Source organism: Nothoprocta perdicaria, unplaced genomic scaffold, assembly GCF_003342845.1.
Source record: "Nothoprocta perdicaria isolate Ctin4 unplaced genomic scaffold, notPer1 scaffold_2, whole genome shotgun sequence".
NCBI lineage: Eukaryota > Metazoa > Chordata > Aves > Tinamiformes > Tinamidae > Nothoprocta > Nothoprocta perdicaria.
The window spans coordinates 14,497,152-14,514,342 of NW_020455204.1; the positions used below are offsets into that span (position 1 = coordinate 14,497,152).

The 17,191-nt window shown below is 36.9% G+C and overlaps 1 long non-coding RNA gene across 1 annotated transcript; it reads left to right on the forward strand.

Moving 5' to 3' along the window:
• Positions 1 to 6,082: 6,082 nt before the first annotated feature.
• Positions 6,083 to 7,498, forward strand: LOC112946069. Its single transcript, XR_003249137.1, has 2 exons — positions 6,083 to 6,117; positions 7,453 to 7,498. It is a non-coding gene; the product is annotated as an uncharacterized LOC112946069 (long non-coding RNA).
• The last annotated feature ends 9,693 nt before the right edge of the window (positions 7,499 to 17,191 follow it).

Here is a 17,191-nt window from a genome sequence, read left to right on the forward strand (position 1 = left end):
TGACTTTCGCAAATATGCTTGAAAAGCTTCTTCCACCAGTCTGGATTAAGAAATCCCATTATATTAGTACATTTACATAAAATTCACTTCCCTATATCAGCAATATGAAACAATCTACTATGAGGCAGCAGCATGCTATGGGAGACAGTAGTTGATATTACTTTTCAAAAGATTTGTGCTATGCCATTATGCGGTAAATATTTTTTTCCTTTTGCAAGAAATACTATCCATTGTACTCTATATTTTTATCCTGCAAAATATTAGTGAACACTACTGCTTACACCTGGAAAGTGAGATAAGTAGCATAACAGTGCTTTAATTTGACAAATTAAATAGGTAATCCAAATACCTATTTGGAATTCAGTAAATATAGGTTATTTTTCAAGTAACTTATACTTCATGAATTTTTTGTTTGGTCTTCTAAATATTATTATAGATGTGCAGTGATGTGTTAGGATGATGTTGTTCTGGAAATATCACAAAACAAACACCTGATCCTGAAGCTACACTAACAGAATCAAAAGAAAAAAAAATCAATATAACTCCTTAACATAGCAGTCTCTTGCTTGATTTAAACACATAAAAGAAAAAAAAAGATTACAGGATACAATAGGTATAATGGTGAAGCACTGACCTTTTTATCATCACAAAGGTTGTCTACTTAACAAAGAAGTCACATGGATGAATACAGAATCTCTTTCAATTTAAGCTTTTCAGATCTTTCCTTGTATTTTAGCTCAGGTCACAGTAGTTACATAGTGTAGGTGAAATTATATGTATTTTTCCTCTTCTGATAAACTACTACAGAATTTTATAAAAGGAAAAAAAAAGGAGTTTATGAGTAAGCAATCCTATTCTTTGTACCCAGCTCCTCTGTTCCTTTCTCTCTCAATGGCCTCTTTCAAACTATGCTGGAAAATAGACCTAGTACCAATCGCTGTTTTCAAGCTCTTGGCCGCTGTGATAAATGTTCAGGAGGAGGCAATATTTAAAACCATGAGGACGTGAAGGCTGGGGAAATATTTTAGCTTTTAGCTAAATTTAGCTATTTAGCTTTTAGAAATGTTTCTGGTTCTTTGCATTCCCAGGGAGGCCTGTAGAAGAGTAGTGAGTCTTTAGGTCATTAAAAGATTATATTGCTATGACGAAGACTGACATGGTGGGGGGACACAGTGGCAACCAAATCTATGAATTTCTAGACTTTGAAAAACAGATTTTGTAACTTAACGTGCTTTCAGTAGAATACAAAGTTAGTAAAAGCTCACTAAATGCATTTAAAAATTGAGACACTGGTGATGTTGCTACTCACACCACTTTCCCCTGTTAGTCTGTGCCAACGCAAGAAGACATAACAACAGAAAGCTGTTACCTTCTATGTGGACTATTACTACAGCTTGTCACTGTTTTCAGTTAGTTGTTTTCTTGCCAAAGATTGAGGAACTTTACATTGAGTTCCAAGTTCTGCAGCAGCATGTGCTCCACTGATTATGAATTATTTTTACACTCTGCTCCTGGCTTGCATTCCTCATCTTAGTGTCTGTTTTTTAACAACCTTTGGCAGCAGTAGGAAAATGGCAAGGAAAGTTTTGTTTGGTTTCTGCAGAATGGAGCTTGTGCTGGAAAGGTCTGATGCCATCAAGGCAAGGAAGCAGAGAAGGGCAGCATCGCTCTCCAAGTGAACTGAACCAATCTCCAAAGTGTTCTCCACTGAGTTTGTATTAAGTGTGCATTTTCTAATGTTTATACAAATCTGAATGAATCTTAACAGATACAACAAGAGGTGCACAGGTGTCATTTGTGTTCAAATTTCTATTCACTCCTTCAGTGTCTGAAAACACGAAATCTTCTATGTTATAATAGCCAAAATAATGTATATTCCCAGATTTGTTCTAAGAAATGGTTAGGTTATTTTGCAGGGGCTTCTGTAAAGAAAACAATTACTTTTTTCAAGTCAACTGATACATGAAATTTCCATACATATAATCTGTAACTGATATTTTAAAAGTTATTATCTCAGACTTCTTCTAATATGGTTGTACTGTCAGTATGGGATCTTAAACGGATAATGCAGAGGTATCGTGATTTTTTGTTTTACTCCCTCACTTCTAATCAAGATTAGACACCCATCTAGTTATGTTATATACAAGATTTCTAAAGGTTTTCTACTGGCTGCAGATTGTGCATATTAAAGAAAAATTTGTATTTCTCTTGCAGTTGCAGCACAGTCTTGGATTGATGCCCAGATCAGACCCAAGATGTGTATCTCAGCATGCTCTGTCATGTGCTATTGCTTATAAAGCTCACAACTGTTATATAGCTGGATTACTGCCTTAAGCATACCTTGCCTTTCAAGGAGAAGGTTTAAACAAAACAAAACTGTTGTTCTCTTCGGAAAGTTTGATGAGAATGTCAGCATGATCAGGCAAGCTGGGAATATTTTCTTAAGAGAAGATCTGGTGATTATTATATTCTTTGTTTCCAGCAACATCTAGCTATTTTCTCTAGCAATTCTCTAGTTTAATCTCTTCCATAACAGAAAAATAACACACAAAGAATGAGGCTATTAATTTTTTGAGTTTTTTTTTTTCTTGAACATGCCAAGTTCTTAAATGACTATGAACCAGAAATACTGCTACCAGAGAATTACCATGAATGAACAAATGGAAAGGTAAGACCTAAGTAAGGAATAACACTATCGAGAGACCCAGATTCCTTAAAAAGCAACTGGTATCTATCTGGTCCTTACTGACACAATACAGTAAATATCTCAGTACAAAGATCCAGCACTATTAGCAGAAGAGTTTTTCACTGTCCCCAAGACCTTTGGAAGGAAAACAGAGTCGCCAGGGTAAGGACAATTTGTCAAAGGCCATACAAAAGATCAATATCAGTCTCAGGAAAACACCTGGATCTTTCAGCAGGCAAATGTCCTTTTCAGGAGGACTACACCCATCTGTACCATTTCACATCTACTGCAGAATTATCTTACATTGAGCACATTTCTGAAGAGTTAGGAAAACATATAAGCAGATGTTTAGTTTTACTGCATACAATTGAAAAACAGAAAGCTAGAACTTTTTTTTTTTTTTGTTAGATTTAACTGTCTTCTCTATTTATGTACATATTAAAAGTCAGTTTACAGTGCTGCTTTTTCCTGTAGAGTATGTATGTAAAAATACTCCACAAAACAGGAAACTTAGTTTAACCCTTCAAAAATGACATTAATGGAGCTTTATAAGTAAAATGTTACAATGTCAAAGAGAAAATCTGAAACCCCAAATCGGGTATGACTCTGCCCTTCTAAACATTTTGTATGGAGCAATCCCTATGTATTGTTGACTGCATGCTGAAACAGATCCTTTTATGGATCTGTTCCACTTCACAATGGCAAGTTTCCTGAACTGCATTTACTTCATATTTTAAAAGTTAAATGAATGATTGCCTATTAAATTTAGGTCAATACTGCAGCATTTCAGCTCCTGTGGAGAAGTACATCTTAAAGGATTGTATTAGTATACAATAAATTCAAGTAAGAGTACTGTAAATGACATCAGAAATTACCTTTTTAATTTTGTTTTTAGTTTTTATCATTCAAATTTCTCTTGTGAATATGTCAGGGAAATAGGTGGTTTTACAGAAGAAATAATTCTAATTGCCTCTGAGTTGAGTTGTGATCACAATCTAGTAAGAGGGAGGATGAGTACTCTACTGTGGGACTAGAATTTTAACAGATGTGGTAAATCTATCTGCAAACAATAGCAGCTTTGTCATTGAACAGTATCAAAAAAATTCTATGTTTTTCCATTATGTTTTATCTCTGTTGCTGTCTACCCTGCACTCTACAATTTATCCTTTTAGCAATCATTACAACTTGAATCCAAACTCTTTTCAATCTGTGTTTGTGTATATATATACCGAAGCTATCTGTTACCTATGATAAATGAAGGAAAATTTCTGTGGAAAGCTGGGAATAGCTCAAAAGATTGTTAAGCTACTTGAGACTAACATAACTGCAAGGAACTGTGACTGTCAGCATAAAAAAGGAGAAGAAAAAAATGAACAATGTTACTCGAGAAGTGGTGACCATAGTGAGTTCCTCTGAACAATGAGCAAGAAAGTTTTTCCTAATTTCAGCAAAATCTTAGGAGGAATGACACCACTGTGGAGTCTCTCCTAGGTGCCAGTCTCCTGAGCAAAGACATCACACCATTTAGTGAGATATTAATGTGAGCTCATTCTTAAATATGAACTTTCAAAGAGGATAGGAAATAATTCAACTCTTCAAGAATTGCAACCTCTTCATTTTTAATAGTTTTTCAAAGTTTTGTCTCTTTCTACACATGAACCACACTGTTGAAAAAACATAGCTTTGATAATCTATATAACTCTGCCAAATAGGAATAGGTGTTTTTAAAAATGCCTGGAAAGGACCTGTTTATATTAAGTGCTCTCCGTAACAAATTTCAAAGTCTTCTGATTTGAGTGTTGCTTAAACTTCTGCAGGAAAAAATGCATAATTGTTCAAATGAGAAAAGGTCATCTGTTACATAATTAAGATTATGGGAGTGGATTGTGGGAGCGGAACACTAAGGAAACTTAACTATACATGTCACTATGCTCTCCATCTGGAATACCAACACTAACACTACTAACTACTACTACTTTTGCAATGGAACATAGACAGCAGAACAAAGCAATCCATGGAACATCTCTGTCATTAGTAAAGAGGAAAAACACTAGGAAGAATCAGAGATGAGATTATGCATTATCTACAAGATACCACGCTGAAGAAATAGAAAGAGAGGGGGGAAAAAAGTCTGATTTAGCCAACTTCAGTTTCTTAGTGAACTGACCCTTGAACCCCTGAGTCATTAGTTTCCAAATACCCAATATTACTGTCCAATTACTCAGCAGAACATGACATGATCAATGACGTTGAAAGTTTTCAGCTGGTTGTACTGATCTAATATATAAACAAAACACAACTGTCAGCTGCTCTTAGTTCACTGCTGATGAAGTGATGGTTAAAACAATTAATAAATTAATGTTTAAACACAGAGGAAAGACACTTAATTGATATAAAAGAAAATGATTAACTAAGTGTGTGTGTGTGTGTGTGTGTGTGTGTGTGTGTGTGTGTGTGTGTGTGTGTGTGTGTGTGTGTGTGTGTGTGTGTGTGTACACACACACACACACACACACACACACATACACACACACATACATACATACATAAAAGAGAGAAAGACACAGAAAGAGAATTGTCTGGCTGGCAAGAGAGGTGTACTATAATTATTAACCATCCATAGTAGCTTATTTTAGGATTCTTTTCAAATATTTCCAGGTCAAAGAAAGAAGGATCACTGAGACTCCTGACCCCTCTTCAAATTACTGGTGACAAGGAATAAATATCAGAAAATGTCAATTATTACAAAATGTGAAAGATGATTAATTTTTGTATGAAAAGGCACAGAAGAGGGTGCTATGCAACTCTGAGGCAGGGCTCAAGCCCACGAAGGAATTACTGTAAACTAATGAGCTTCCAGGTGTCAGCTGAGCTTTGGTAACTAATAATATTTGCACTCTTCGCCTGAAGCAAACAAGAGGCAGAGCATGTTAGATCAATCTTCAGGGAGAGACCCCCTCTCTTAGGACGAGCAACCAAAATGAGAGGCAAGTTCACATTGATGCTCCACTTCAGTAAGAACAATTTAGCTGACTCCCTCTTGTCTGATCTGAGAATAGGAATAATTTCAGTTTTTAAAAGAGGCAATTTAATTTGTCTTTGACAACAAAAAAAAATAGATTCAATGCTATCCAGTTCCCTATGCTATCTTGCTTTTTTTAGAGGAAGAGCCTATGAAATAAGGCCTGTTTTCTAAAATAGACTATGAGTCAAATGCCACATTAGTCTCACTACAGAACTTATGCCCTGCTTAGCCAGGTAAGATGGGGAACAATCCAGCCATTTGGAAATCAGGATCTGAGCTAAGGAAAACAGAAGGGGAGAGAATGTAGCATGAAAAGAAATATTATTCTAAAATTCTAGAAGGCTACCATTTACAGAAGGAGTGAAAGCTAGAAGATTAATTTACTGTCACTTCAATTTCATTTCTTGTAAGTACATTTTTAATTCTTTAATTTAAAGTTCTGCTGCTTTATGTGCTTTGCCATTCTTTCCCTGGGATCTGTCTGTTTTGTTAGGTAAGTGCATGTTAGAAATGTTTGGCTATTAAAAGATGGTGCCAATGTTAACTATTATACAAAGGATTAAATCTTAACTAAGTAGTATTAAAAAGTAACTCTATAAACCTTTAGGTTATTGGTATTTCAAGGTTTTCCAAAGAAAAAAGACCAATATGAAGGATTAATAGCTAAGGTTATGCAAAATCCATTTAATCAGCATGGCTAATTTTAGCTTTAACTAAAGCTGCTGGCAACTATGTGCATTTTGCTTTTGGGCTTTACTTTTGAAGAGTGTGATGAATACATTCTTGAGGTAAATTTATCTTAACCGAGAGTCTACCTAATGCTCTTTAATTGCTGAAAAAGTGATTTTAATAGCATTTGCATTTAGAAGGGGAAGGAAGTCTTCAGCTGTGCATCTTTAAGATCCTAAAATATGCATTTTATTTTCACATTTATATAATGTACTGCTTGAACATGAAATAGGTGAGCTTTACAAACAATACAATTATCAACATGGGCATTGTTTATGAAGCAGAATTATTCTCCTGACATTATATGTTCTGTTTAGAAAAGAGACTAGGAAAATTGCAACATGCTCTGAAGATAGGAATACAATGAGTTGCTAGACTAACTGGGACACAAATGCTAAAGATGAGGGCCTTTCTTTCACTGACAAAGGCTACCTAAGTGAGGAAGATGTACAGCCTGTCAGCTCAAACACCTCGGGTATTTTAAGCTAGAAATATAAGCTTGCATATGACTCTTTCACAGCTTCAAAATTACAAAGGATTAGACTGTTCAATGTGAAGGGGATTGGATATGGATAGACTCTTAGTTAAGCAAAATGCTCTAAACACTAAGTTTCCTGACTGGTCAGAGTCAGATTGGTGAGGTACAGTATGGAGAAACCATGGGGACGCATATTTGTTGAACTCGACTTTAAAATTGTGAGCATCTTGTGAGAGAAACTCTCTTTTCCTTACCAAAATGATAGGTCATGTTTATCATTCTATAGTGGAATATATGATACAGGCGGAGAAGGCAGGTAAAATTAGAATATTGTTTTACATGACATTACTGAAATTGGAGGCTGAACTGACTGAACACATTTTGCGATAAGAACAAGTTCATTTTTTTCTGTATTCTTAAAATCCAAAATAGAGCAACTCTTAGGTGGCCAAATTGCCAATAGAGGGAAAATTTGTTGTGACAAATATAAATAAACAATCATGAGAATCTTTATTTCTTTTTTTGTTTTTATAGAGAAAACGTAGCAAAAGTTCCCAGAGACTTGTGACGCCACTAGACATCTTTCGTCACTCAGTCACAACAGAAAGGCATAAACATTTCATGAATCATGGGGATTTTTGATGAATGGACAAAAACACCAGCCAACAGAAGCAAAGTCAATAAATGAATTTGAGATAATCCTGCAGTAATCAAAGCTCTATTTAGACATGCTTTAGAGTATTTAATACATCTAAATACAGAAACTCAGCTGTGTAGCAGAAAACGATGGTGATGTAAGCTATTCTGGTGCTGGCATAGAACCAGCATGGCTGTGGATTTTGCTGGTTGATTCAGTTTCTTTATTTAGATGCTCCTTGTATTAGTTGCTATTTTACGGTCTTTTATTTTTATTTTTTGCTCTTACGAAAACGTCTGTCTGCCACACCTCAATTCTAAATTGTGTTATCTAAGATGTCTGGTCATCTGAAATGTATTTTACCTGCTACCAGCTGAGCTGTTCATAAACCTTCTCAGTGTTTCATTTATTTTATCTGTGCATTCATTTTATGCTGGTTTCATCTAATCCCCTCCTTTAGTTTCGTTCTGTGATGGTCATGTGCAACCAATATCTGTGTCTTACATCAAGAAGGTCTGTGTCTGCCATGTTCCCTTTATAAACACTTTAATCCATGACAGCAACCAATTAATTTGGTTGCACTTGATTTATGTGTTTTACAAATGTGTTACTGACTTATCTCTTCATTTTTTTCAGCCGTTTACATACTGCCTGTTCTGGCTTTACTAGTTGTTCCAGTTAAATGTTAGGTGTCGAAGTTAAATTTAGTAGCCTATAATTCTTCTTCATCTTTGTTTATTGCTTATTCTCATCCTTGAAATTGTAATATAATTTTAATTCCCCCTTGGTATCCAGAAGTGAAGATATAGAGTGATATTTCAGACCAAGCACTAACCAGTGAGTAACGCTTGACTATTCGATCAACAAATGACTTCAATGAGCAAAGGAGAAAGTTCTACTCAAATTGGCATGGAGAAGTGGCTTCTCATCTTTGGATCACAAGGTCTTTTCTTACTATCCGTACCTCTTGTTTATCCTAAACGTGTAATTCTTCAGTTTGAGAGGGGCAGTGAAGTAAAACATTGGCACTGTTATGTTGCTTAGTACAGCTCTTGTAAGTATTTGAACTCATCCTTGTAGACAGCTGTAACACTATATTAAATGGCATTCTGCTTTAAAATAAATCAATGTTATGTGCTACCAATTGGAAATTTGTTGTCTGAATTAAATATTCAATAAACAATACACTTAAAATGATACCTGCGGGAATTGGGTCTCTCACTAAGACATTTCCAGTGCATCTCATGACAGACTTGCAAGGCAACATTTTAATTAGTTAATCTCTGTGCAATGTTTTAATTTCAATTCCACAAATAGACATACATTTCAGTACATGTTAGATAAATAGACATACAAATAGACATACATTTCAGTACATGTTTGTTAGAATGACAGATACTACGTACAGGGTAATAGAGGAGATTCCTTGGAACTGTAGCAACTTGCTCTGAAACTTGGTCAAGGACCTGGACAGAGCTGGACAAGGCCCTGAGCGACCTGACCAAACGTAGAAGTTGGCCCTGTTTAGGGCTGGAGTTTGACCAGTTCAGCATTAGAGGTGTCTTCGAATCTTTGTTATTCTATCATGGTAATGGGAAAGATGCAGGTTCCCATAGTCACTAGGAACAGAACACAAAGCGAAGCAATGACTTCTTCAGCTCTGGATGTTTTCAGACTAGGAAATCCTTCTCTAGAGATCTTGAATCAGATTCAATTCTCTGAGGTCTAAACGGGCTTCTTACAGTTGGACTACATGATTCCAGAGCTTCTTCTGGCAATAATTCAGGTGAATCTTGTCTCTTTCTCCAACAAAATGTCTCAGCCCAAAATACTCTCATTCCTGTTCTTACTCATTGCTCTGCAATCTTAGTCTTCGGCAACCAGAAGAAGACAAAGTCTAAATCCAGCACTATCTTAACTTCTAAGCTGAAGAATTCAAGGTGTATGGTCACTTTTACATCAATTCTGTGGTTATGTTCGTTCATTTACAGAAGAAATGTGTTTCAAAAATTGCCTTACATATCTTCCTTGATTTGGTCATTTTGTAAATTCAAAATATGCTAATCCTCAGCCAAATTTTAACTCACTGATTTTCATGAACTACTGAATGCCAATTCCTTTACTCAATAGAGATAACTTTGTAAAAAACATGCGATGTTTTTATTATCTCCAGGTAATGCTAATTGCACTAGAAGAAAATGGGAGAAATCTTTAATATCTCTATTAGCAGAAAAGCTTATGAAAATGTGATTCCTGGGTATTTCAGGCACTTAGTAACAATATTCTAAATGAAACAAATTTACATAGAGTCTTTAATACTAATTTTAATGAAAAAATATGAAACAAAATCAGACCTGCTGAGAAAATAGGTAACTTTTTAAATTGATGTTCCCTGAGCCACAATTAATTTAGATTTAATAGGACAGTTAATATATGTTATTTGAATACTCGTTATTAAGCATTCACCAAAGATTAAAAATGATGTAATAAATTCATAACTGTGACCGATATGAACCTATAGCATATCCATAATACTCTGCAAATATGTTTTAGTATGTGGTTGCTATTTATCTAATATTCAATAACTTTTATGAAGTTCAAATTAAATACTTAAATCTCAATTGAAAAAGTTTCTGGGAAATGCAAAGCAGAAAATGGAGCATGTTTATTGTGCTGTCTAAGAAGACAGAATCCCACTGTTTTGAAAAAAAATCAAAAAAGTGAGTAATCTGTAGGGCCTGGCGGAACAAGAAGTTTTCACTGGACAGTGAGAGCATTTCACAGTTGCAGAAATTTCTCCTGACTCTATGTCAATATGATTAAGGACACAAAAACAGGATCCAGAAATTCTGCTGATGTTGACTTCGAAATGCATTATTTTCCCCATTTCCTTTCTCCTTGAGAAGCAGACCTATAATGATGTCTTAATTGTTAGTTACTATGCTTCCTATTCCTTCATTTTTTATGGCTTGCAAATTGCTTGCCAAAAGCAAAAACAGTCCTAGGGATAAAACATATTGGGAAAGGATGAGTATGAGTCTTCCTGGAGATATCTTGGACCATTTTTTTGCTATGTAATTGTGTGTGGCATGAAGATGGCCTCCCTAGGACAGGAAGGCTAGATGTGGAAGCAGCCAGACATGCCAAAATGTACTGCCGTGGCTCCACCTGCTGAAAGGTGCAGAATTTGGAAGGAGTACCACGAGAGCGCTCCTTGCTTCTCCTACCCACTCACTGGATTTTTCCATTCTCTGCACAGTACTGGCAGTGCCACATACCTTTCTCCATACAGGGTGTAGATGCATCTTGCTCACTTGGCAATATCGAGAACCTCGACCTCTGTCTCAAGGGCAACATGTTACTTTAATATTACTCGCTGCAAAAATAGGAAGCCAGTACCTATCCCGCGGAACAGACCGGCTATAGGAGCAACTTATGATATTGCCTGCATGCCATTTGCTGATGCTGTTGCCATGGAAGAGAAAAGTTGGAAAATACCATATTAAAAAAAAAAAAAAAAAAAAAACAGATTTCCACCTATTGATTATACTGATAGGTATGTTAGATAAGAGATAGATATAGACTTGTTCCTGAATGTGACCATGCTCTATAGACTGCTATTCAATTATCTCTTTACCTACCCATTTTTCACCTTATGCTTGAGTTTTTACACAGAAAGGCATGTCTTCCAATCATTCCTGTTTAATCATTCCTGTGATACTTCACTGAATTCTTCTGTTTTAAAATTCCCCTTTGAATTATAAAATAATTCTGAAATAATTTAATGTTTGCAAACTAATCCCCAGGTAATGAAAATAAAGTCAAGCTAAAATATTGCTGAAATATTTCACTTTTCAAGTAGAAAAGAAAGTTATGCTCAAGCATAGTAAAGAGAAAAAGCCATTCGAGAAAGCAACGTTCCTTTCTTCAGTTTGTAGATGCCATTTCAGTTACTTTGGCAGAATTATAATATTTGTCATTGCAGTCTTTCACCTTTATTAACAAAGGTGAAAGATTTGAGCATAAAATTCTATTTCAGAATTAACTCATAAAGTAACTAGTCATTCTGTCCTATTCCAGAATTTCAGCTCTCTTGTACACATGTGAGTCTTTCATAATGGATGGATTTTAGTCCAATTTTCTTTTTAGTCCAATTTTCTTTTGGTCCAATTTTTCTTTTTAGTCCAATTTTCCTTAGTGAGTTTGAAGGTAGAGGCACTGGGACTTGTGAAAAAAAACACCTTACATAGTTAAAATGCACAGATTTTCTATAGCTTACCATATTCTTTGTTCAATTATTTATAGATAAATTTCTTTTCTTTTTTTCTACTGTGTCCTTTTCTCCCCATCTGCTTTTCTATCACCACTTTTCTCCATGCTTTTAAAACATCTGCTTCCTAGAGGTTTCTCTCCCTGTATCTTCGTTTATGAATCCTTTGTCCTTAACTATGTTCCCCTGCCTTTCCCTCTCCGGTCTGTAACTCCTACTATATCAGCTGGCTGGGGATTGATCTCTGAGCCCATCTGTGCTTTTTATGATCCTCCCCTTTTGCTACTTTTCCTATAATGCAGGTTTGGTGCATTCCTGCAGGACATTCTCTGCCTTGTCAGCATGGGAGTCAGCTGCCTCTTGCCTCTGGGCAGTGTGGCCTTTTTTATATTCTTTAACTACCATATTAACCTTTTTCCTTCTTTTTTCTTTCAGATTTGTCTGCTACAGCTTGAGATAGTGGAAGGGAACAGAATCTCTTGCTTCAGGCGCCATAATACAACCAATAAAATTGGGACTTTTCCAGAGTTAATGTTTTGTAAAGTCTAAGGTGGTAAGATTGGAGAGTGAAGGAGATTCTTCAAAGTATTCATGCTAAGGACATTTAACTTCTGAACCATTTGAATGCTTAAGCATCAGGCAGCTTTTCTTCCATATGTATTGTTCACACAAGAGTGCAAATCCCCATCTATCTAGCTAGGTGTAATCACTACCATCCTTGAATACCATTTTCTTCTTTTCTGCCATAAGCACCGATGTATTAGAAATGAAACACTTTGTTTTCCTTGCTGATTTTTTTCCCCCACAATTTTATGTGTTTGAATCCTACATTTATTACAACACCTATCAGAGTTTTAGCAGAGTATAACAATGAGTAGAAGGAAAAGTATTTTATTTGTTTTAATTAGTAACTCTTTGCTCAGAAGCTTATCGATGCTGAGTTACGTATCCTGGTTGATGACGATTCTTTTCCAGAGACATTAAAAGGACAAACATTCAGCAAAGATGTAACACATAAGCTTGCATGAAAGCTATATTTATCTCTTCCAGGTAAATATATGTTTCTATACAGGTATTTTTATTTTACTGAGACTTTACATCAGACGTAGAGAAGCAAGTCAAGAAATTGCAAAATTGTGAAAATAATTGGGAGGCTAAGTACTGAAAAAGTGGTGACAGGACTGCATGTCAAAAACAAACCTAACACAACATATTTTACACATATCCGAGCTGTGTTAAGTTCCTTTCTGAAATTTAATGATGAGACTTTCAAAGGCAGTGTTCCAACTGCAATTATAGACTAGAACAGCAGAGGAGGAATGAGATCCCCGAATGAGTCCGTTGGAGCCATGCACTATGTTTTCATTTAATTTCATTTCCTTCATTTAATGCAAAGAACAGAGTAAAAATCTTCACGGGCTCACTCTTTTTACTGTAAAAATGCATGTGGTGATATTTAAAATTTCAATATAAGAAATTTCAGTGTATAATTCTGACTTAATTTGGGATTTATTGAAAACCAAACCAGACATTCCTAAATACACAACTTGGGGAGCATTTTTCCTTTTAAGCACTTCCAAAAACTTTTCCATGATAAACTAAGCCAACTAACAAAGAAGATTCTGCCAAAGCATTCTTGAAACTCTCATGCCTACTCAAAGGCAAAACCAAGTAAATGAAAACGGTGTTTCTCCGCAGATTCCCAACCAAGTCTAAAGTGTAATTCATCCAGTTAAACCAGCAACAGCCTCTGACCCCTGACTGAAATAGCGGGGGAAAAGGGCTTCTAGAGAATAACTCAGTGTCTAATTTTGCAATTAATCAATTTTGCAATTGAATATCTCAGTGCCTAAGAGCAAAGGGAGGATGTCTAATTTTGGAAAGCTATGCACTGGGAATGCCCGTGTTTGCCACAGGCATTAGCAGGGCTTGGGGTACTTAGTGAAAGATGAGGGGACAGGATATTACACTGAGGCACAGGCAGAGGACAGGGACTGCAGCTGTGCAGCAAGCAGCTGCTGTACAAAGGTAACTGTCTGCTTGGATTTAGTGGTTACCAACAGCACGGCAGCCAGTGCCAGCACTTATCATCACCTCCCTGTACTTGGAACAGCAAATAACCACAGTATTGCAGACATGGCTGAGGGCAACTAAACGCTTCCTCTTTCTTGACAATTGATGTAGCAAACAAAACATCATTAATGATGTCCTAATGCACTCAGGGAAGGGATGAAATGCGGTAGGTAGAAGACTTCATGGCAGGGAGAAGAAAAAAGAACAAAAGAGACGATATGAAGGTACCGGGATCATGGGAGTCCCTGGAGAGGAGAGTTAGCGAAGTCACTATGGTGAAGGTGATAGCTGCCCGGAAAAAAATGCAGGGGTGTGAAATCAGAACTGTTAAAAGATCAGGAGTAAGCAAAGTAAAGAATGAAAATGAAAGACAGACAAAAATCACTTAGGAGCCCCTATTTATCTCTCTGCCTTGAGGACACATGAAGGATTTGAAGTGCTGCCAAAGCAATCTTTGTTTACATATAAATACTGATAAGAATTTATTTTGCCCTCCCTTCTTTCCCACGCCCTCTTGATATCTTGATATCTATAATTAGTAGACTAGAAAGAACAGAGGAAAAAAAAATAAATTCAACATCTTAGTTGCAAATTTTATGAAATGAAGGGACACAACAAAAAAAAAAGGAGAAGGTATACTTGCAACCTGGAAGAAAATGTGATATATTGTAAATCCAATACTATCTAATAAACTATATCTAATAAGTTTTTGTGAGGGGAGACAGACTGTATACTTTTTTGAAACTAAATAGACTACTATAATAAAAGGTACTCTACTATAATGAAAGATATTGCTTCACCCCCAAAGAGCATGCCTTTCATAAAGTTACATATTACGGCTTGCTTTGCAGCCCAAGTGGAAGGCACCTTTCCCTCTTCTAGTGTCCTTTCCTTGCTCTAGGTCTGGCACTCTTTGCACCCTGCCCTTGGTTGATTCAGCTCTCTAAAATGGCAAAAAAAAAAATAGGTTATCTTAGCTACTTAGTTGAACCAGTTTATTGTGCAATCAGTTTATTGTAGTCCTGCAGAAGGTGCATTTTGGATTAAGAGCTTTCCCAAATCAATGTAAAAAAATACATTTTCAAATCTTGAGCATAGAATGGAAGTTGAAGCAATCTGCATGACTGACTAGGGTGAAAGGAGAGGACTTCAAGTTCTTAAGATTTTGAAAGCAGATGAAGATAAATATTCACTGGAATTATATTTCCGATAGATGAAGGCTATGAACTATGGGAAATGGAATAGAAATAGAATAGAAAAAATAGAATAAAAATAAACTGAGAACAATCCCTGAAGGTTTCATGGTAGTAAGAGCTTTGTAACTGGTATCCAAAGTGACAGACCTTTGTGGAGTAGTTTCACTAGAATGGAAAGGACAGAAGGAGAGAGTTGAAAGCAATCAAGGGCAAGTAATACCTTTGAATCGATAAATTAAAGGGAAAGAAAGTTGACAGGACATCAGTATGAAAAGTAGTGAGGAGATTTTCTCTCTTTGGGATCATGAGAAAGCTGAAAGTTATTGCAACCACTTCTGTTATCAACTCTAGATTACATGGCCATGGGGTGAGTTGGATCATTTCACTGATACAACTGGAAACCAATGTGGTTGAAACACACGTTACCAAGTGCAAGGGAATGGAGAGGAATGAGTCTCTGGGAAAAACAAGCCAACAAAACTTGAAGTGCATCATTAGACTGGCTATGCTGAAACTGTGGCAACGAACCTAAAGGTCTGGTTGTAAGAATGGTTTAAACCAGCACAAGTAACAACTCGTTTCTCCTCCAGAAAAAGATGGTTGTGTGCCCTGTCTCCTTGCTGATCGTCAGCCCAGGAAATTATTTTACATGTAGCTGTGCAATGAATCAGATTCCTAGCTGGGAATTATCTTCATGGGAAGAAAGTAGAAAAACTGTTTAACTCAGCACTATTGCTGATATCGCGGGCTGTGGTTTGATATAGTAAATCTAGCTTTACAACTCCTGGTGCCAGATCAAAAGTGATGTGGCTCTATGATGCAAACCACTGATCCAATATTAATTCACTCTACCAGCTTGAGATTATTTAAAACAAAGTTCAAAACTGATGGATTAACTTCATAGTGGCAAGCTTTATGATAATCAGATATGTCTTGCACGGTCAGCATAAAATCCACATAACACTACTAAAGCATTGAAAATTTTATTTTCACATCTTAACTTAATCCAGTTCAAGTGTAACAGTGGCCTCACGTTGGTTTAGATTTGGTTGGCCCCACTGACTGACTTTGTGGCACCCAAGCCTAGTATTAGGCCACAGAGCAGTGGTCTCTCTGGTTGGCAGTCTCATTAGTTATGTCAGGCTCCATTTTTGCCTCTAAGAGATGGCAGAAGAGAAAAAAGGATGGAAGGCAGCGTCCCTTCAACGTGCCTAGTGTGATGCTATTACTACACCCTTGTTCCACTTTGTACCACCCATGTTGTTTCAATTGTGTATGTTTAAAACTAGCTTGCAACCTATGATGTTTCACTGTTACTCAAGGAAACTCTATGTTAAAAGGTTTATCAATCGTCTTAATTTTGGCTGCTGTTATTAGTATCTAAAACTGCACAGCTGTGTGATGCAAGTTCTTCCTTATAGACCACAGCTGCCTATGGGTACTACAAACTCTCTCCAAGCTACTCTGGGCAAAGAACATCCAAGCACTTTGGCTGTCATTAATGTGGAGACATTTGTGCCTGTCTGCTATGGCTGCTGAGAAACCTGGAAACACATTAAGAGCATATTAATGCTGCAGTAAAACTAATTAATTAACGAGCAATAAAAGAATGCTATGAGTTGCTTCAAAGGTGGGCTCTTTTTAAGATTTAGGGTATAAGAATCTTTGGAGTTTTTCTCATCTTTGGCTTTTCAGATGTAAAATAATGGGGTTACCTCCCTTGTTGGGGGCTTTTTGCACGCAATGGGCTTATGAGCGACACCAAGGCCACGTGAGGCCTTACAGAAATGGATGAAGGGTGTGAGACAGCTCCCTAATACCAAGGGCCACTTAAGGCTTTACACATTAACGACTCTTTTTACATGAGATGGCAACGGCCCCTTCCCTGAGGGAAAGAGCCAGAGCCAGGGAGGTTGCACGCAGGCCATGAATAGCCGGGCGCCCTGCGCGGCTGCGCGCGGAGCAATGGCGGCCGCACGGCACCTCCGCGCCTCTCCGCCGGGGAGCAGCACGTCCCCGCGCAGCCGCCGCCGCGCCGCGCAGGCGCACTTGGGAGCCGCCGCGGCGCGGGCGCGTGCGCAGTGGCGCTGCCGAGGC